This window comes from Ambystoma mexicanum, chromosome 5q (genome assembly GCF_040938575.1).
Source record: "Ambystoma mexicanum isolate Mex_15411 chromosome 5q, UKY_AmexF1_1, whole genome shotgun sequence".
Lineage (NCBI taxonomy): Eukaryota > Metazoa > Chordata > Amphibia > Caudata > Ambystomatidae > Ambystoma > Ambystoma mexicanum.
This window is the reverse complement of record NC_090933.1, coordinates 658324280-658346447: the sequence shown is the minus strand read 5'-3', so window position 1 is coordinate 658346447 and position 22168 is coordinate 658324280. Positions and strand designations below refer to the sequence as shown.

At 51.3% G+C, this 22168-nt stretch overlaps 1 long non-coding RNA gene across 1 annotated transcript in view; it reads left to right on the top strand.

Annotated features, from left to right (window-relative positions):
• The window catches only part of LOC138497565 (uncharacterized), a 33110-nt gene extending 12288 nt beyond the window's left edge, over positions 1-20822 (top strand). The window contains exon 3 of the long non-coding RNA XR_011278612.1: positions 17527-20822. This is a non-coding gene — a long non-coding RNA (uncharacterized lncRNA). The remainder of the gene's footprint in view (positions 1-17526) is intronic.
• Positions 20823-22168: the final 1346 nt, after the last annotated feature.

Below are 22168 nucleotides of genomic sequence, written 5' to 3'. Positions count from 1 at the left end.
AAGTGTACTGTTACCAGAGCGCTCTCGGGCAGCAGAGTTCTCTGGATGCCAAATTTACATAAACAAAACTTAACTCTCGCAGCCTGTTCTCTTAGTCTCATTCCCCACGGGAGTGTGTCATAGTTATTTTGAATTTGCATGTATAAGACGGGGAGTGAGCTTTTACACTGCTTATGACCAACAGAGTAGGTTAAGGCCCGGTCCTCTTATATACACTCCTTTCTTCCTTCTGATTTCCTACTGAGCCCCCAGAGAAAGCTTCGCACTGCATGAACCCAGTCAGGAAAGACACGCTGACAATCACTCCTGATTCCTGACATCAGGGTTTTCTGCCCCAGAGGGTTTCCTTGGGTCCTCTGTTCTCCTCAGTTTCGTGTTACTCAGGATGAGGGAGACAGAGTTCTCAGAGGGTTTTCAGGGGGTTTTCTTGCTCAGCTGTTTCATTTGATCTAGGTCAGTGGTTTATTACCTTGAACAAGAAATTCTCAGATCTATCGTTTTATCCACATGACAGGTTTTTGGTATGGAGACCCATCTCTGTATGTGACCAGTGGGTGATACCTACCTCATTCTGAAGCCTGATGTTTAGTCAAGCCCATGACATGGCCACAGCCAGTCATCGGGGGTTTCATACAACCTTGTAAATCTTGCAAGAGTTTGCATACAGATCACACATGGGCCAGGACCTCGACCAATACTTGAAGGGTTGTCTTGTGTGTGCACAATTTAAGCCAAGTACCCTCACACACTGAGCTCCCCTCCAGAAAAAACGGGAATGACACTGCTTTGGTCAGATTTACAAGTAGATTTCATCGGGCCCCGTGATTCGCTCCTCTAGAGGAAACAATTACATGTTAACCTTGACATGCTTGTTTACCAAGTGGGTCCAGTGTCTCCCAGCCCCAAATTACAAGGCAGAAACAGCAGCTGACCTGATGATCAATCACATCGGCTCACGTTTCGGCCTTCCCCAAAGGATTAAGTTGGACCGAAGAAGTCACTTTACCAGCGAGGTAATGACAAAGATGTGGGAGATACATGGGGTAGAGAGAAAGCTCCACATTGCCTACTGCCAAGCCTCTAGTGGGGGAGTTGAGAGGTACAATAAAATGATTGTGAGCATCCTAAATAAGTTTGTGGCAGACTCTGGCCTAATTGGGACATCCGACTACCGCTTGTCCTGATGGGCATCAGGTCTACACCCTCTTCTGTCACAAAAATGTCTCCATTCGAGCAAAAGACTGGATGAAAAATGGTACTACCTCAGCATCTGTTCTACAGAACACAAGAGCAGTCTCTGATCAAAGCCTCCATGCCACAGGAATATATTGAGAATTTACTAAAGCACCTTCAGCATGTTTTTGCATACGCTCAACGAAATCTGGAAAAGTCAGCATAGGGGATGAAAACCCACTATGATTTAAAGACCACTAAGAAAGCGTACCAAGTAGGAGACAGGGTCTACTTGTACAATGTTCAAAGGAACCAAAACAAAGAGCAGAAGTTCCTTCCCTCCTGGCACAGCGCCTCTGAAATTGTAGATAAAATCTCACCTGTCACCTATATGATCTGCATACCTAGAGGAAAACTGACAGAAGGAAAATGGGTCCACATCAATCAATTAAAAAGCTGTCATCCCAGGCATGCTTTGCAACTGATTGATGGGCCAAATGAAGGTTGAGCAGAGGAACCATCTGAAGAATGAAAAGGAAGTATGGAAAATCAGACGGAAATATATATACACATATTTATATATATATATATATATATATATATATATATATATATATATATATATATATATATATATCATGGCCACGGTAGTGGCCATGTAGTTATGGTTAAGTTGCTGTTTCCATAGGAAGAGCACTTTTTGGGCGGCTTATAACTTTGCTCTCCCTGGACGAATCCTCACCAAGTCTTTGGGTCACTCTGAATTGTTTTGCAAAGTTTGGTGAGGATTCGTCCAGGGGGGGCAAAGTTATAGGGGGGGTCCCAAAACCTTTGTTTTTCCCATAGACATAATGGGAAAAAACTTTGCTCACGCCTACAGTCCAAACCGCTGGACGGATTTACACCAAATTAGCGTCAGGGGCGGCGGCTTGGTCCCGAAAGCGTGCTTTGCTTTATTTGGTGTAAATCCATCTAGTAGTTTTTAAGAAAATTACAAAAATGTAAGTGAAAAAAATTAGTGATATCTGTGTTTGCTTCGCGGACACACTTCCCTGTTCGCTCCACGGACAGGACGGTGATTGTGCAAGCAGCTTGCGTGATGTCCTCGGACATCTGACGTGCTCTCTCATTGGATGCAGTCAAAGCGTGCAGTGCGTCGGGCTTCAGAGACGCCCGCCATCTTTGTTCCTCGCATGAGAGGCTTTGTATCCCGCCTGCACAGTAAGTCCGCCACCCCCGCTCATGCCCGTGTCTGTCTCCTGTTCCTCCCACCCCCCCGCTCATGCCCCGTGTGTCCTTCTTGTCACCCCCACTCATGCTCCGTGTCTTCCCTTTTCCTCCAGCCCCCCGCTCACGCCATCGGCACACAGTGGCCAGCGGAGGGCTGAGGAGCGGGATCTGCTGCCTGCACACGAATGCCGTGTGTCTTTCTCCCTCCCACCCACCCCCCGCTCATGTCCGTCTGTCTTTCTCCCTCCCGCCCACCCCCGCTCATGTCTGTGTGTCTTTCTCCCTCCCGCCCACGCCCAAGCTCATGTCCGTGTGTCTCTCTCCCCTTCCCCCACCCCCCGCTCATGTCCGTGTGTCTTTCTCCCTCCCACCCACCCCCGCTCATGTCCATCTGTCTTTCTACCTCCCGCCTACCCCCGCTCATCTCCGTGTGTCTTTCTCCCTCCCGCCCACACCCCGCTCATGCCCAGCTCATGCCCCGCTCGTCTCGACCACAGCCCACCCCCCGCTCATGCCCCGTGTGTCTCTCCCACCCCCCGTGTGTCTCTCCCACCCCCCGCTCATGTCCGTGTGTCTCTCCCCTCCCGCCCACCACCCACTCATGTCCGTGTGTCTATCCCCTCCCACCCACCTCCGCTCATGTCCGTGTGTCTCTCCCCTCCCCCCAACCCCCGCTCATGTTCGTGTGTCTTTCTCCCTGCTGCCCACCCCCTGCTCATGCCCCGCTCGTGCCCCGCTCGTCTCTCCCATACGCGCACCCCCCGCTCATGTCCGTGTGTCTCTCCTCTCCCACCCACCCCCGCTCATGTCCGTGTGTCTATCCCCTCCCCCCCAGCCCCCGCTCATGTCAGTGTGTCTTTCTCCCTCCTGCCCACCCCCTGCTCATGCCCCGCTCGTGCCCCGCTCGTCTCTCCCACCCGCCCATCCCCCGCTCATGCCCCATGTGTCTCTCCCACCCCCCGTGTGTCTCTCCCACCCCCCTGCTCATGTCCGTGTGTCTCTCCCCTCCCGCCCCCCCTGCTCATGTCCGTGTGTCTCTCCCCTCCTGCCCACCCCCACTCATGTCCATGTGTCTCTTCCCACCCGCCACCCCTGCTCATGCCCCGTGTGTCTCTTTCCCTCCCCCCACCCCCACTCATGCCCCGTGTGTCTCTTTCCCTCTCCCCCACTCCCGCCCATGCCCCATGTGTCTCTCTCCCTCCCCCCACCCCAGCTCATTCCCCGTGTGTCTCTCTCCCCTTCCCCCACCCCCTGCTCATGACCTGTGTGTCTCTCTCCCTCCCCCCACCCCCCGCTCATGTCCCGTGTGTCTCTCTCCCCTTCCCCCCACCCCCCGCTCATGCCCTGTGTGTCTCGCTTCCTTCCCCCACCCCGCTCATGCCCCGTGTGTCTCTCCCCCTCCCGCCCACCCCCCGCTCATGCCCCGTGTGTCTCTCTTCCCTTCTCCCCAACCCCCGCTCATGCCCCATGTGTCTCTCTCCCTCCCCCCCACACCCGCTCATGCCCCGTGTGTCTCTCCCCCTCCCGCCCACCCCCCGCTCATGCCCCGTGTGTCTCTCCCCCTCCCGCCCACCCCCCGCTCATGCCCCGTGTCTCTCTCCTGTTCCCCCCACCCCCCGCTCATGCCCCGTGTTTCCTTCCTTTTCCCCCCCACCCCCTGCTCCTGCCCCGTTTGTACCCTGTTCCCTCTTAACCCCTGCTCATGCCCATGTGTCTCCCATGTTCCCTCTCACCCCCGCTCATGCCCATGTGTCTCCCCTGTTCCCCCCTAACCCCCCGCTCATGCCCTGTTGTGTTCTTTATACACCCCGCCTTCCCTTTCCATGGTGGCCATCTTGGTAAAAGATTTTCCTTCCTACACCAGGACGCAGCAGGCGTCCCGATGTAGGAAGGAAAATCTTTTTTTGTTTTTTTTACCACCCGGCGTTCCCACTTTGAGAACATAAGATGTTAGTGGTCTTCATCTATTGAAAAGGATGTTATGGTGACGTTGCACTAATAAAAACCTTTAAAATTTTGCAAAAAAAAAATGTTACAGGGACATTATGGTTAAGTTGCACTAATAAAAACCTATGAAATTCAATGAAAAAACTTTGTTAAGGGGACGTTATGGTTAAGTTGCGCTACTAAAAACCGATGAAATTCAGTGAAAAAACTTTGTGAAAGGGACGTTATGGTTAAGTTGCTCTACTAAAAACCTATGAAATTCAGTGAAAAAACTTTGTCAAAGGGACGTTATGGTTCCAAGTAAAACCGAAAAACTCTTGAAATTCGCCAGTTATGGTAAGCTAAGCTACCATAACTCACGCCACCACCGTGCACTGCTAAGACTAACACCCAGGACATCAAAGATGACATCACAAATGTCATTGATGACATCACTGATGACATCACATGTCTGGCTCACTCTTTTTTCTTTTGCTGACATATCTAGGCCACATGGTTTTCTTCAGTAACAGTCAGAAACTAAACATTTTATTTTATTTGTAGACGTATCCTTCAAGTAGGTTCTTACAGTAATTCCCTTAGAGTCCAGTCACATCATATGAAACATATACATACGGGAAGACACAAACTTGAAAGACAGCAATCCTTTTTGTGCCTAAAGATAATCAATAGACTTATGAGCACTTTCTGATAGTTCTGTTTTTTTTTATGGCTGTACTTTCCCTGTATATGGTCATATTTGTATACATTGTACTCACACTACTTTCCTTAGGGTCCAATCACATCAAGTGATACATATACGTAGGGTAAATAGCAGCTTTGAAACAGAGCAATCATTTATTTGCATGAAAATAATCAGTTAAATTATGAATTGTTTCTGCTACTACTTGTGCTTTTTTTGCTAACTTCACTTTCCCTGTATATACCCATATTGGTATGTGTTCTTGTGTCTTTGTGTTTTGTCTATAGTAATGTAATTATGTAATACATGTGTTTTATTAGCTACGTATTACATATTTCACAGTACACAAAAATCTATTAAGAAAACAATTATCATTTCATTATTCAACATATTAACATTACGAATATTATACCTTCATCTTGTACGCTGCACACAATGTTATGTTTCTGTGAGTAGCTTAGTATACTAGATAGAACCCCATAATAGAATGCTATTTATATCAATGCATCGTTCAATGCACTATTTAGGGTATGATATTTATTGCAATGATCCTTGACACTTGTATCGCAACATTATAATAAGAATCCCTTGTACACATATTTCATGAAAAGTACATACACATGTGATGTCATCAGTGATGTCATCAATGACATTTGTGATGTCATCTTTGATGTCCTGGGTGTTAGTCTTAGCAGTGCACGGTGGTGGTGCGAGTTATGGTTGCTTAGATTACCATAACTGGCGAATTTCAAGGGTTTTTCGGTTTTACTTGGAACCATAATGTCCCTTTGACAATGTTTTTTCACTGAATTTCATATGTTTTTAGTAGCGCAACTTAACCATAACGTCCCTTTAACAAAGTTTTTTTCACTGAATATATATATATATATATATATATATTACATGGCCACGGTAGTGGCCATGTAGTTATGGTTAAGTTGGTGTTTCCATAGGAACAGCAATTTTTGGCCGGCTTATAACTTCGCTCTCACTGGACAAATCCTCACCAAACTTTGCAAAAAAGTATTTGGGTCACTCTGAATTTTTTTGCAAAGTTTGGTGAGGATTCTTCCGGGGGGGGGCAATGTTATAGGGGGGGGTCCCAAAACTTTTGTTTTTCCCATAGACATAATGAGAAAAAACTTTGCTCACGCCTACAGCCCAAACCGCTGGGGGGATTTACACCAAATTCATGGCAGGAGCGGCGGCTTGGTCCCAAACGCGTGCTTTGCTTTATTTGGTGTAAATCCGTCCAGTAGTTTTTTAAAAAAATGACAAAAATGTGAGTGAAAAAAATTAGTGATATCTGTGTTTGCTTCGCGGACACACTTCCCTGTTCGCTCCGCGGACAGGACAGTGATTGGGCAAGCAGCTTGCGTGATGTCCGCGGACATCTGACATGCTCTCTCATTGGATGCGGTGAAAGCGTGCTTTTTGCTGGCTTCAGAGACGCCCGCCATCTTTGTTCCTCGCCACCTGCACAGTAAGTCTTGTGTCTGTCTCCTGTTCCTCCCACCCCCGCTCATGCACCGTGTGTCCTTCTTGTCCCCCCACCCCCACTCATGCTCCGTGTCTCCCCTGTTCCTCCAGCCCCCCGCTCATGCCATCGGCACACGGTGGCCAGCGGAGGGCCAAGGAGCGGGATCTGCCGCCTGCACATGAGCGCCGTGTGTCTCTCTCCCTCCCTCCCACCCCCCGCTCATGCCCCGTGTGTGTCTCTCTGTCCCCCCACCCTCCGCTCATGCCCCGTGTGTCTCTCTCCCCTTCCCCCACCCCTGCTCATGCCCCGTGTGTCTCTCTCTCTCTCCTCCCCATCCCGCTCATGCCCCGTGTGTCTCTCTCCCCTTCCCCCCACCCCCCGCTCATGCCCCGTGTGTCTCTCTCCCTCCCCGCACCCCCTCTCATGCTCCGTGTGTCTCTCTCCCTCCCCCCACCCCTGCTCATGCCCCGTGTGTCTCTCTCCCTCCCACCCACCCCCCCGCTCATGCCCCGTGTCTCTCTCCCCTTCCCCCCACCCCCCGCTCATGCCCCGTGTGTCTCCCTCCCTCCCGCCACCCCCGCTCATGCCATGTGTGTCTCTCTCCCTCCCTCCCCCAACCCCTGCTCATGCCCCGTGTCTCACTCCCTTCCCTCAACCCCCGCTCATGCCCCGTGTGTCTCTCTCCCCTTCCCCCCACCCCCGCTCATGCCCCGTGTGTCTCTCTTCCCTTCTCCCCAACCCCCGCTCATGCCCCATGTGTCTCTCTCCCTCCCCCCCACACCCGCTCATGCCCCGTGTGTCTCTCCCCCTCCCGCCCACCCCCCGCTCATGCCCCGTGTGTCTCTCTTCCCTTCTCCCCAACCCCCGCTCATGCCCCATGTGTCTCTCTCCCTCCCCCCCACACCCGCTCATGCCCCGTGTGTCTCTCCCCCTCCCGCCCACCCCCCGCTCATGCCCCGTGTGTCTCTCTTCCCTTCTCCCCAACCCCCGCTCATGCCCCATGTGTCTCTCTCCCTCCCCCCCATACCCGCTCATGCCCCGTGTGTCTCTCCCCCTCCCGCCCACCCCCCGCTCATGCCCCGTGTGTCTCTCCCCCTCCCGCCCACCCCCCGCTCATGCCCCGTCTCTCTCTCCTGTTCCCCCCACCCCCCGCTCATGCCCCGTGTTTCCTTCCTTTTCCCCCCCACCCCCTGCTCCTGCCCCGTTTGTACCCTGTTCCCTCTTAACCCCTGCTCATGCCCATGTGTCTCCCATGTTCCCTCTCACCCCCGCTCATGCCCATGTGTCTCCCCTGTTCCCCCCTAACCCCCCGCTCATGCCCTGTTGTGTTCTTTATACACCCCGCCTTCCCTTTCCATGGTGGCCATCTTGGTAAAAGATTTTCCTTCCTACACCAGGACGCCGCAGGCGTCCCGATGTAGGAAGGAAAATCTTTTTGTTTTTTTTACCACCCGGCGTTCCCACTTTGAGAACATAAGATGTTAGTGGTCTTCATCTATTGAAAAGGATGTTATGGTGACGTTGCACTAATAAAAACCTTTAAAATTTTGTAAAAAAAAAATGTTACAGGGACATTATGGTTAAGTTGCACTAATAAAAACCTATGAAATTCAATGAAAAAACTTTGTTAAGGGGACGTTATGGTTAAGTTGCGCTACTAAAAACCGATGAAATTCAGTGAAAAAACTTTGTGAAAGGGACGTTATGGTTAAGTTGCTCTACTAAAAACCTATGAAATTCAGTGAAAAAACTTTGTCAAAGGGACGTTATGGTTCCAAGTAAAACCGAAAAACTCTTGAAATTCGCCAGTTATGGTAAGCTAAGCTACCATAACTCACGCCACCACCGTGCACTGCTAAGACTAACACCCAGGACATCAAAGATGACATCACAAATGTCATTGATGACATCACTGATGACATCACATGTCTGGCTCACTCTTTTTTCTTTTGCTGACATATCTAGGCCACATGGTTTTCTTCAGTAACAGTCAGAAACTAAACATTTTATTTTATTTGTAGACGTATCCTTCAAGTAGGTTCTTACAGTAATTCCCTTAGAGTCCAGTCACATCATATGAAACATATACATACGGGAAGACACAAACTTGAAAGACAGCAATCCTTTTTGTGCCTAAAGATAATCAATAGACTTATGAGCACTTTCTGATAGTTCTGTTTTTTTTTATGGCTGTACTTTCCCTGTATATGGTCATATTTGTATACATTGTACTCACACTACTTTCCTTAGGGTCCAATCACATCAAGTGATACATATACGTAGGGTAAATAGCAGCTTTGAAACAGAGCAATCATTTATTTGCATGAAAATAATCAGTTAAATTATGAATTGTTTCTGCTACTACTTGTGCTTTTTCTGCTAACTTCACTTTCCCTGTATATACCCATATTGGTATGTGTTCTTGTGTCTTTGTGTTTTGTCTATAGTAATGCAATTATGTAATACATGTGTTTTATTAGCTACTTATTACATATTTCACAGTACACAAAATCTATTAAGAAAACAATTATCTTTTCATTATTCAACATATTAACATTACGAATATTATACCTTCATCTTGTACGCTGCACACAATGTTATGTTTCTGTGAGTAGCTTAGTATACTAGATAGAACCCCATAATAGAATGCTATTTATATCAATGCATCGTTCAATGCACTATTTAGGGTATGATATTTATTGCAATGATCCTTGACACTTGTTTCGCAACATTATAATAAGAATCCCTTGTACACATATTTCATGAAAAGTACATACACATGTGATGTCATCAGTGATGTCATCAATGACATTTGTGATGTCATCTTTGATGTCCTGGGTGTTAGTCTTAGCAGTGCACGGTGGTGGCGCGAGTTATGGTTGCTTAGATTACCATAACTGGCGAATTTCAAGGGTTTTTCGGTTTTACTTGGAACCATAACGTCCCTTTGACAATGTTTTTTCACTGAATATATATATATATATATATATTACATGGCCACGGTAGTGGCCTTGTAGTTATGGTTAAGTTGCTGTTTCCATAGGAAGACCACTTTTTGGGTGGCTTATAACTTCGCTCTCCCTGGACGGATCCTCACCAAACTTTGCAAAAAAAGTAGTTGGGTCACTCTGAATTGTTTTGCAAAGTTTGGTGAGGATTCGTCCAGGGGGAGCAAAGTTATAGGGGGGGTCCCAAAACTTTTTTTTTCCCATAGACATAATGGGAAAAAACTTTGCTCACGCCTACAGCCCAAACCGCTGGACGGATTTACACCAAATTAGCGGCAGGAGCGGCGGCTTGGTCCCGAAAGCGTGCTTTTCTTTATTTGGTGTAAATCCGTCCAGTAGTTTTTAAAAAAATGACAAAAATGTAAGTGAAAAAAATTAGTGATATCTGTGTTCGCTTCGCGGACACACTTCCCTGTTCGCTCCGCGGACAGGACGGTGATTGGGCCAGCAGCTTGCGTGATGTCCGCGGACATCTGACGTGCTCTCACATTGGATGCGTGGAAGCGTGCAGTGCGTCTGGCTTCAGAGACGCCCGCCATCTTTGTTCCTCGCATGAGAGGCTTTGTATCCCGGCTGCACAGTAAGTCCCCCACCCCCGCTCATGCCCGTGTCTGTCTCCTGTTCCTCCCAACCCCGCTCATGTCCGTGTCTCTTTCTCCCTTATGCCCACCCCCCGCTCATGCCCCGCTCGTCTCTCCCCACCCGCCGCCCGCTCATGTCCGTGTGTCTCTCCCCACCCGCCGCCCGCTCATGTCCGTATGTCTCTCCCCACCCGCCGCCCACCCCCCGCTCATGTCCGTATGTCTCTCACCACCTGCCGCCCACCCCCCGCTCATGCCCCGTGTGTCTCTCCCCCTCCCGCCCACCCCCCGCTCATGCCCCGCGTGTCTCTCCCCTTCTCCCACCCCCGGCTCATGCCTCGTGTGTCTGTCTCCCTACCCCCACCCCGCTCTTGCCCCATGTGTTTGTCTCCCTTCCCCCACCCCCGCTCTTGCCCCGTGTGTCTGTCCCCCTCCCCCTCCCCCCACCCCCGCTCTTGCCCCGTGTGTCTTTCCCCCTCCCGCTCACCCCCGCTCTTGCCCCGTGTGTCTTTCCCCCTCCAGCCCACCCCCGCTCTTGCCCCGTGTGTCTTTCCCCCTCCCGCCCACCCCCGCTCTTGTCCCCTCCCGCCCACCCCCGCTCTTGCCCCGTGTGTCTTTCCCCCTCCCGCCCAACCCCGCTCTTGCCCCGTGTGTCTTTCCCCCTCCCGCCCACCCCCGCTCTTGCCCCGTGTGTCTTTCCCCCTCCCGCCCACCCCCGCTCTTGCCCCGTGTGTCTTTCCCCCTCCCGCCCACCCCTGCTCTTGCCCTGTGTGTCTTTCCCCCTCCCGCCCACCCCCGCTCTTGCCCCGTGTGTCTTTCCCCCTCCTGCCCACCCCCGCTCATGCCCCGTGTCTCTTTCTCCCTTACGCCCACCCCCCGCTCATGCCCCGCTCGTCTCTCCCCACCCGCCGCCCGCTCATGTCCATGTGTCTCTCCCCACCCGCCACCCGCTCATGTCCGTATGTCTCTCCCCACCCGCCGCCCACCCCCCCGCTCATGTCCGTATGTCTCTCCCCACCCGCCGCCCAACCCCCGCTCATGTCCGTGTGTCTCTCCCCACCCACCGCCCGCTCATGTCCGTATGTCTCTCCCCACCCGCCGCCCACCCCCCGCTCATGTCCGTATGTCTCTCACCACCTGCCGCCCACCCCCCGCACATGCCCCGTGTGTCTCTCCCCCTCCCGCCCACCCCCCGCTCATGCCCCGCGTGTCTCTCCCCTTCTCCCACCCCCGGCTCATGCCTCGTGTGCCTGTCTCCCTACCCCCACCCCCGCTCTTGCCCCATGTGTTTGTCTCCCTCCCCCCATCCCCGCTCTTGCCCCGTGTGTCTGTCCCCCTCCCCCTCCCCCCACCCCTGCTCTTGCCCCATGTGTCTTTCCCCCTCCCGCCCACCCCCGCTCTTGCCCCGTGTTTCTTTCCCCCTCCAGCCCACCCCCGCTCTTGCCCCGTGTGTCTTTCCCCCTCCCGCCCACCGCCGCTCTTGTCCCCTCCCGCCCACCCCCACTCTTGCCCCGTGTGTCTTTCCCCCTCCCGCCCTCCCCCGTTCTTGCCCCGTGTGTCTTTCCCCCTCCCGCCCACCCCCGCTCTTGCCCCGTGTGTCTTTCCCCCTCCCGCCCATCCCCGCTCTTGCCCCGTGTGTCTTTCCCCCTCCCGCCCACCCCCGCTCTTGCCCCGTGTGTCTTTCGCCCTCCCGCCCACCCCCGCTCTTGCCCCGTGTGTCTTTCCCCCTCCCGCCCACCCCCGCTCTTGCCCCGTGTGTCTGTCTCCCTCCTGCCCACCCCCGCTCATGCCCCGTGTGTCTTTCCCCCTCCCGCCCACCCCCGCTCTTGCCCCGTGTGTCTTTCCCCATATCCCCCACCCCCGCTCTTGCCCCGTGTGTCTTTCCCCATACCGCCCACCCCCGCTCTTGCCCCGTGTGTCTTTCGCCCTCCCGCCCACCACCGCTCTTGCCCCGTGTCTTTTTCCCCCTCCCGCCCACCCCCACTCTTGCCCTGTGCCTTTTTCCCCCTCCCGCCCACCCCCGCTCTTGCCCCGTGTCTTTTTCCCCCTCCCGCCCACCCCCGCTCTTGCCCCGTGTCTTTTCCCCCTCCTGCCCACCCCCGCTCTTGCCCCGTGTCTTTTTCCCCCTCCTGGCCACCCCCGCTCTTGCCCCGTGTCTTTCTCCCTCCCACCCACCCCCGCTCTTGCCCCTTGTGTCTTTCACCCTCACGCCCACCCCCGCTCTTGCCCCTTGTGTCTTTCACCCTCCCGCCCACCCCCACTCTTGCCCCTTGTGTCTTTCACCCTCCCGCTCCTGCCCCGTGTGTCTCTCCCTCCCGCCCACCCCCCGCTCATGCCCCGTGTCTCTCTCCCTCCCGCCCACCCCCCGCTCATGCCCTGTGTGTCTCTCTCCCTCCCGCCCACCCCCCGTGTGTCTCTCTCCCTCCCCCCACCCCCGCTCATGCCCCGTGTCTCTCTCTTGTTGCCCCCCTCCCCCCGCTCATGCCCCCGTGTTTGTCTCCTGTTATCCCCACCCCCGCTCATGCCCCGTGTCTGTCTCCTGTTGCCCCCCACCGCCCCGCTCATGCCCGTGTGTTGTTCCCCCCACCCCCCGCTCATGCCCCGTGTCTGTCTCCTGTTCCCCCCACCGCCCCGCTCATGCCCGTGTGTTGTTCCGCCCACCCCCCGCTCATGCCCCGTGTCTGTCTCCTGTTCCCCCCACCCCTCGCTCATGCCCCGTGTCTGTCTCCTGTTGCCCCCCACCCCCTGCTCATGCCTCGTGTCTGTCTCTGTTGTTCCCCCCACCCCCGCTCATGCCCCGTGTCTCTCTCCTGTACCCTCCCACCCCCTGCTCATGCTCGTGTCTGTCTCCCGTACCCCCACCCCCCTGCTCATGCCCCATGTCTGTCTCCTGTTGCCCCCCCTGCTCATGCCCCGTGTCTGTCTCCTGTTCCCCCCACCCGCTCATGTCCCATGTCTCTTTCCCACTCCCGCCCACACCCGCTCTTGGCCCGTGTCTCTTTCCCCCTCCCGCCCACCCCGCTCTTGGCCCGTGTCTCTTGCCCACCCCCGCCCACCCCCATGTCTCTTGCCCCCTCCCGCCCACCCCTGCTCTTGGCCCCTCCCGCCCACCCCTGCTCTTGGCCCGTGTCTCTTTCCCCCTCCCGCCCACCCCCGCTCTTGCCCCGTGTCTCTTGCCCCCTCCCGCCCACCCCTGCTCTTGCCCCCTCCCGCCCACCCCCGCTCTTGCCCCGTGTCTTCCCCCCTCCCGCCCACCCCCGCTCTTGCCCCGTGTCTTCCCCCCTCCCGCCCACCTCCGCTCTTGTCCCGTGTCTTCCCCCCTCCCGCCCACCCCCGCTCTTGCCCCGTGTCTTCCCCCCTCCCCCTCACCCCCGCTCTTGCCCCTTCTGTCTTCCCCCCTCCCGCCCACCCCCGCTCTTGCCCCTTCTGTCTTCCCCCCTCCCGCCCACCCCCGCTCTTGGCCCTTGTATCTCTCCCCCTCCCGCCCACCGCTCATGCCCCGTGTGTCTTTCTCCCTCCCAACCACCCCCCGTGTGTCTCTCTCCCTCCCCCCACCCCCGCTCATGCCCCGTGTGTCTCTCCCCTTCCCCCACCCCCGGCTCATGCCCCATGTCTGTCTTCTGTTCCCCCCGCTCATGCCCCGTGTCTGTCTCATGTTCTCTCCACACCCCGCTCATGCCCCACGTCTGTGTCCTGTTCCCCCCACCCCCCGCTCATGCCCCGTGTCTATCTCCTGTTGCCCCCCACCCTCCCGCTCATGCCCCGTGTCTGTCTCCTGTTCCCCCCACACGCTCATGCCCCGTGTCTCTCTTTTGTTGCCCCCCACCCTTCCTGCTCATGCCCCGTGTCTTTTTCCTGTTCCTCCCACCCCCGCTCATGCCCCGTGTCTGTCTCCTGTTGCCCCCCACCCCCCACTCATGCCCCGTGTCTGTCTCCTGTTGCCCCCACCCCCCGCTCATGCCCCGTGTCTGTCTCCTGTTGCCCCTCACACCCCGCTCATGCCCCGTGTCTGTCTCCTGTTGCCCGCCACCCCCCGCTCATGCCCCGTGTCTGTCTCCTGTTGCCCTCCACCCCCCGCTCTTGCCCCGTGTCTGTCTCTGTTGTTCCCCCCACCCCCCGCTCATGCCCCGTGTCTGTCTCCTGTTCCCACACCCCCCGCTCATGCCCCGTGTCTCTCTCCTGTTGCCCCCCGCTCATGCCCCATGTCTGTCTCCTGTACCCCCCACCGCCCGCTCATGCCCCGTGTCTGTCTCCTGTTGCCCCCCCGCTCATGCCCCGTGTCTGTCTCCGGTTCCCCCACACGCTCATGTCCTGTGTCTCTCTCCTGTTGCCCCCACACCCCGCTCATGCCCCGTGTCTGTCTCCTGTTGCCCCCACCCCCCTCTCATGCCCCGTGTCTGTCTCCTGTTCTCCCCACCCCCGCTCATGCCCTGTGTCTGTCTCCTGTTGCCCTCACCCCCCTGCTCATGCCCCATGTCTGTCTCCTGTTGCCCCCCACCCCCCGCTCCTGCCCTGTGTCTCTCTCCTGTTGCCCCCAACCCCCGCTCATGCCCCGTGTCTGTCTCCTGTTCCCCCGACCCCCCGCTCATGCCCCGTGTCTCTCTCCTGTTGCCCCCCACCCCCTGCTCATGCCCCGTGTCTGTCTCCTGTACCCCCCCACCCCCCGCTCATGCTCGTGTCTGTCTCCTGTACCACCCCACCCCCACCCTCATGCCCCATGTCTGTCTCTTGTTGCCCCCCCTGCTCATGCCCCGTGTCTGTCTCCAGTTCCCCCCACCGGCTCATGTCCCGTGTCTCTCTCCTGTTGCCCCCAACCCCCGCTCATGCCCCGTGTCTGTCTCCTGTACCCCCCACCCCTCCGCTCATGCCCTGTGTCTCTCTTCTGTTGCACCCCACCCCCTGCTCATGCCCATGTCTCTCTCCTGTTGCTCCCCACTATCCCGCTCATGCCCCGTGTCTGTCTTCTGAACACCCCCCACCCCCGCTCATGCCCCGTGTCTGTCTCCTGTTCCCCCCACCCCCCGCTCATGCCCCGTGTCTGTCTCCTCTTGCTCCCACCCATGCCCCGTGTCTGTCTCCTGTTGCCCCCCACCCCCGGCTCATGCCCCGTTTCTCCCTCGTGTTCCCCCCACACCCGCTCATGCCCCGTGTTTCCCTCGTGTTACCCCCCGCTCATGCTCCGTGGCTCCCTCGTGTTCCCCCCACCCCCTGCTCATGCCCCTTGTCTCTCTCCTTTCCTCCCCACCCCCGCTCATGTCCCGTATGTGCCCTGCTCATGCCCTGTGTCTCCCTCGTGTTCCTCCCCACCCCCTGCTCATACCCCGTGTCTCCCTCATGTTCCTCCCCACCCGCTGCTCATGCCCCGTGTCTCTCTCGTGTTCCCCCCACCACCACTCATGCCCTGTGTTTCCTTCCTTTTTCCCCCTACCCCCTTCTCATGCCCCGTTTGTACCCTGTTCCCTCTCACCCCCCGCTCATGCCCATGTGTCTCCCCTGTGCCCCCCAACCCCGCTCATGCGCCGTTGTGTTCTTTATACACCCCGCCTTCCCTTTCCATGGTGGCCATCTTGGTAAAAGATTTTCCTTCCTACACCGAGATGCCGCAGGCGTCCCGGCGTAGGAAGGAAAATCTTTTTGTTTTTTTTACCACCCGGCATTCCCACTTTGAGGACATAAGATGTTAGTGGTCTTCATTTATTGAAAAGGATGTTATGGTCACGTTGTACTAATAAAAACCTTTAAAATTTAGTAAAAAAAAAATGTTACAGGGACGTTATGGTTAAGTTGCACTAATAAAAACCTATGAAATTCAATGAAAAAACTTTGTTAAAGGGACGCTATGGTTAAGTTGCGCTACTAAAAACCTATGAAATTCAGGGAAAAAACTTTGTTAAAGGGACGTTATGGTAAAGTTGCGCTACTAAAAACCTATGAAATTCAGTGAAAAAACTTTGTCAAAGGAACGTTATGGTTCCAAGTAAAACCGAAAAACCCTTGAAATTCGCCATTTATGGTAAGCTAAGCAACCATAACTCGCGCCACCACTGTGGACTGCTAAGACTAACACCCAGGACATCAAAGATGACATCACAAATGTCATTGATGACATCACTGATGACATCAAATGTCTGGCTCACTCTTTTTTCTTTTGCTGACATATCTAGGCAACATGGTTTTCTTCAGTAACAGTCAGAAACTAAACATTTTATTTTATTTGTAGATGTATCCATCAAGTAGGTTCTTACAGTAATTCTGTTAGAGTCCAGTCACATCATATGAAACATATACATACGGGAAGACACAAGCTTGAAAGACAGCAATCCTTTTTCTGCTTAAAGATAATCAATAGACTTATGAGCACTTTCTGATAGTTCTGTTGTTGTTTTTTTTATGGCTGTACTTTCCCTGTGGGTCCAATCACATCAAGTGATACATATACATAGGGTGAATAGCAGCTTTGAAACAGAGCAATCATTTATTTGCATGAAAATAATCAGTTAATTATGAATTGTTTCTGCTACTACTTGTGCTTTTTTGCTAACTTCACTTTCCCTGTATATACCCATATTGGTATGTGTTCTTGTGTCTTTGTGTTTTGTCTATAGTAATGTTTTATTAGCTACGTATTACATGTTTCACAGTACACAAAAATCTATTAAGAAAACAATTATCATTTCATTATTCAACATATTAACATTACGAATATTATACCTTCATCTTGTACACTGCACACCATGTTATGTTTCTGCATCAGTAGCTTAGTATACTAGATAGAACCCCATAATAGAATGCTGTTTATATCAATGCATCGTTCAATGCACTAATTAGGGTATGATATTTATTGCAATGATCCTTGACACTTGTTTCGCAACATTATAATAAGAATCCCTTGTACACATATTTCATGAAAAGTACATACACATGTGATGTCATCAGTGATGTCATCAATGACATTTGTGATGTCATCTTTGATGTCCTGGGTGTTAGTCTTAGCAGTGCACGGTGGTGGCGTGAGTTATGGTTGCTTAGCTTACCATAACTGGCGAATTTCAAGGGTTTTTCGGTTTTACTTGGAACCATAACGTTCCTTTGACAAAGTTTTTTCACTGAATTTCATAGGTTTTTAGTAGCGCAACTTTACCATAATGTGCCTTTAACAAAGATTTTTCCCTGAATTTCATAGGTTTTTAGTAGCGCAACTTAACCATAACGTCCCTTTAACAAAGTTTTTTCATTGAATATATATATATATATATATATATATGGGAGTAATTTACTTGGTGTCATTGTACAAATGAAAAAATAAAAAAAGGATTGTTTATGAAACCGAAAAGACATTTAAAACTGTAGGTTGTTGTCATTGTAAATCTTCCGGGAAAAATTTCTGTAAAAAGTACTGAAACCTTTTTTTGTATCTTCCATTAGAGAACAACCTTCTTAAATTCCAGCCTGGAGCTTGGAGATGAGCCTGATGAGTACCCTGGGGAATTGAAAGGGAAGAAAGAAAGGGGGTGATATCCCACACCCTCCAACCCAAAGATGGAAGGAGAGGCTGGAGTGCCCACTCCCAAAGGAAGGAAGAAAAGGGGGTGCCATGATTAACCCCAACCCCGAGATGGAAGGGGACACTGGAGTACCCACTCACTGATGAAGGACATTTATGCCTAAGAAACCCCACTCTGCCCTGCTCTTTGTCAAAAAGATTCATGGAAGAACGGGGGGGGGGCATGTGGGGTGCACTTAAAGGCCCCAAACTGAAGTCCCTTTCACCAGAATGGCAGGAATGTAACCACTGCAACATAAATGGCCTGACATTTGCTTTTTTTCATGTAAAGTTAAAGAGCCATGTGAAAAGAGGCCTAGCTATCATTATCAATGGACAAGCAGCGGTTTGATTTACAAAAGAAGAGGAATGAAAGAATCCTGTAACATGGAAAACAGGATTTTTCAAAAGTGAAAGCACAAATGGCCTGCACATGTGTTTGCAAATAAAAACAGCTTTAAAAAGCCAAAATGGGAAACAATATCACTGCTCACAGAAAAATGTCAGGAAAGCAAAACATGATGTGTGAGCTGACAAAAGCAATGTATATTATGTTGCACCCAAAAAACTCCAGTGACCATTGGAAGAAACACTTAGTCTTCGGGAAAAAGTTGTTCTGGTTGAGAACAAAACTTCACAAAGGAAAGCCCCACTTCAGCTGGATGTCGCATCTCACACCTAATAACCCACAATAACATTTGATCCTGCTAAAGGCCACACAATTCTGTACCCTGTAGACCTACTGAATAGGCAAGTAAGGACTTCAAGAGAAAGCCATCCTTGGCTGAAGCTTGACTAATAGGTGTGAATCCTTGTTGCACGCACTTTAAACAGCACACACACTAACTTTAAAGAGACTCATGAAAACCCCTGGTTACAGACTGGCCCAGGGGGACGGATGGCGATGGGGGATTAAGCAGCCCTCCCCTTTGCTGCACAGGAACACTCACAATTAATTTAAAAGACTATTTCATTTTAGCCATTTTGCGCAGCAACCATACTGTGGATTGATTTAATTTTTTATACAATTTTGCATCTACCTGTGACTCTGGGAACTGTAGTGGCCAGTTAGACCTGGTTTCTGGCTGACCTGTTACAGCTGTGAGAGTTGGTGAAAAGGTGGAAAATGAAATTAGGAATATGCTTGATTACTTACATATTCATAACTGCTGTACATTTTATGAAAAAGATGAAAATGTGACACATAGCCATGCTATATCATACAGATTTGGCTGTCGGTTTATCTAATTCCCCATGATCAGCTAAAACAGAAAATATGTTTTGTATGGCAGTAGCTAGCACAATTATGAAGTTGTGATAAATGAATAGTTTTTGCCAAAAAGTTGAAAAGAGAACAAAGGATGATGACAAATGGAGAAAAAAGATATAGCTCCAAACCCCTAAACCAATCCTGACTGGGGGTGGAGAGAAAGAGCGTATTGGTCCAATCATAGCGGCAGGGATTATTGGAGGGTACTTCCCCTAGATTGTAAAATTGGTGATGTCATTTCTGCTATATAAGGGGGACTGCACTAGGACAAGACACAAAAAAACCTGGGGAAGACAGAAAAAGGAGGACAGAGAGAAGGCTGATGGAACCTACCATCTTTAAAGGTGGAGTGACTTGACCACTGCCCTATCTTTCCAGAGTGTCCTGATATGTAGCTGGCTTTCCTGACCCCTAAACAAAGGCTTGCTATTTAAGTAGCAATAAACCCAGCCCTAAATTGCATAAGGCCTTCAATCTTGTAGCATTGCATCCAATAGTTCCCCCATTTAAAATTCCCCACTGAAATCCCAAATTGCCAGTGTAGTTCAGTCATCTCCCCATAGAAGAATATCTTGTTTACCAGTCTATGTTAGCACATACCAATTGAAAACCCTCTAATTTGTCTGTGTAAATCCTTACTATTTTTGTAAGTAAATCAATGAATTCCACCATTGAATTTTGCGGGATCAGGATTGGTGGAATTTGAAACCAGCAATCTTTTTCCCAGTGTTTTTGTTAATTGCTACAGTTATAAAGTGTCGGCCAAAGGATTTAATCCCATTGTGATCTGTGAAACAAATGTGTTTCTGTGTTTAAATTGGGCCCTGATAAATGAGTTTCCATTTGCCACTGTTTTTTCTCTTTGCATCTGTCATCCTGAACCAAAACCCATTTGCCTTTTATTGGCTACCCCCTTTCCCAGTGCCTATCTGTCATTTGCAGCGTGAGTAAAAACAAATTCCATTTGCATTTTCTTTTCCATTGAAATTAAGCTTAACATCCCAAAAAACGATTTTCCGCTTTTGTCCCTCTTTCCCTATTGTGTGGTCAAAACGATTTTTCATTTGCATTCCCTTTCCATTACACATGTGTTGCATATTCTAAATATTGATTTCCCCCTTATGTGCTGATTGGTATTCCCTAAAAGCTCTGCCTGTCTTTCTAAACATAAGCAAACAAATTCCCTGTTTTTCCATCTCTTTCCCTTAGCATTTGTGAGAAATAATTAAAAACAAAAATTCTTCCATTGGTGCGCCAAAAACATATTTCCCCCAGCTTTGCTGGCTCCCCATCTTGATTCTGTGGGCTCCACACCAAAACCGATTTTTCTCCTGTATTCTCACTCCCTGCCACTGTCTTCCATACAAAGGAATTAAGTCCAATTGATGCTTGGGGGTTGAGTGTCACAGGGGGAAGTGCTTAACTCAAGTGCTATCATTGTGTGGTAAATTGTTCTTTTTCTTTTCTGCCATTAAAAAAGGAATTAATTGTGATAGTATATCTTAACCTGGCTGTTTTGTAGAGATTATTGCATTTTTTGTTGCCACGCCATTGGTGGCTGTTGTAATTGAGACATGTCTTCTTCATAATTTGTAACAGTTTATTTAGAGGCTATCCTCAGCACCGGGAGTTCCTTCCCTCCTCACTCAAGGAGTCACACAACAAACTGTTTAATGGAGTCTTTTATTCAGCCCTATTTTAGATGCATATCATGCAACTTGTATCCCTCCCCTTAAGCTACAAATGAGCCAATAACCAGGCAGATGTACAGGAAAATATATTTATATTTGTTTGAATTAGATGTTACGAAACTTGCACTGAAATGTTGTGGGGTGCATTTCATTTAAGATCCCCAAACAGAAGTTCCTTTCACATGAACAGCTGGATATTAAACGCTGAAAGAAAATGGCTCAGCCTTTGTTTTTGTTATTCAAGTAAAATTAAAGAGCCACATGGAAAGGGGCCTACCTGTCATTACCAATGGATAAGCACCATTTTAATTAAAGAAAAGGAGGAATCAAAGCTCCCTGTTACATGGAAAAAAGGATTTTTAAACATTGAAAACAAAAATGGCCTGCACATGTGTGCAAATAAAAATTGTTTTAAAAAGCGAAAGTGACAAAAAACACTGCTCACAGAAAAATGTCATCAAAACAAAACATGATGTGTGGGTTGGCAAAGAGCAATGTATGTTATGTTTCACCCACACAACTCCAGTGACATTTGAAGAGCCACTTTGTCTTCATGAAATATTTCAGCCCAGGAGAGTCTCTTTTGCTGGCTGTGGGCAAAACTTCACAAGGAAATCTCCCACTTCCAGCGTGGGAGTCACATCCCCCATCTAATGACCAACCTCAATAACATTTCTTGCTAAAGGTGTGGAAATTAAGGGGCCGATTCATGGAACAAACGTGCGCCGAAAATCCATGCGCAAGCAGGCGCAAGGGAGCGCAAGCGTGAGAAACGCAGCGCACGCGTGCGATTCAAGGAAGACGCCGCGCGTGTTTCTCGCTGTCCGTGTGCCCAATCCAGCCATGGCGCACGCAGGCTTACACGGCGTGTGCTACGCGCACAGCAAAAGCGCACATAGCGCGGCGCACACAACCAAAGTGGGCGGAACAGTGGGCGTAGCACGTGGAATGGGGAACAACGCGTGAAAAAGAAGGCATAACTGGGGAAGTACTGCAGGGAACTACACGGAATGCCCACACGCACGCGAACAACCCGTATTCATGGATCCGAATACGGGAAACCCGCGCACGGCAAAAGACACGCACAGGCGTCAATGCGTCCGCCACACGAAGGCAGGCGGAAGCGTCCCCGCGCACAGTAAAAAAGTGCACGCAAACAACAAACGCGTATATACAGCTACGATGAATGTCCCATTTGTCGCAGCACTGATCGTGGGACACCGCAGGAGGAGGAGAATAGCCAGGGCACGCATTTTAACACTACGGACAAGCCTTTTTGAGATGCCTGACGACCAGGTCTATGGCAGGTATAGGGTTCCACCGCATATCATCCTAGACCTGGTCAGGGAGTGGGAAGATGACCTTACATCCCCCACCCTTTGCTCCCAAGCATTGAGCCCCTTGAAGAAGCTGCTCAATGTCCTGTATTTTTTGGCCACTGGGTCATTTCAGCGGACCACTGCCATAGTGGGGGGGTCTCACAGGCCACGCAGTCACGCTGCCTACACCAGGTACTGGCAATCATGACAGCGCGCCCCTCAGTCCGCAGGCACATATACATGC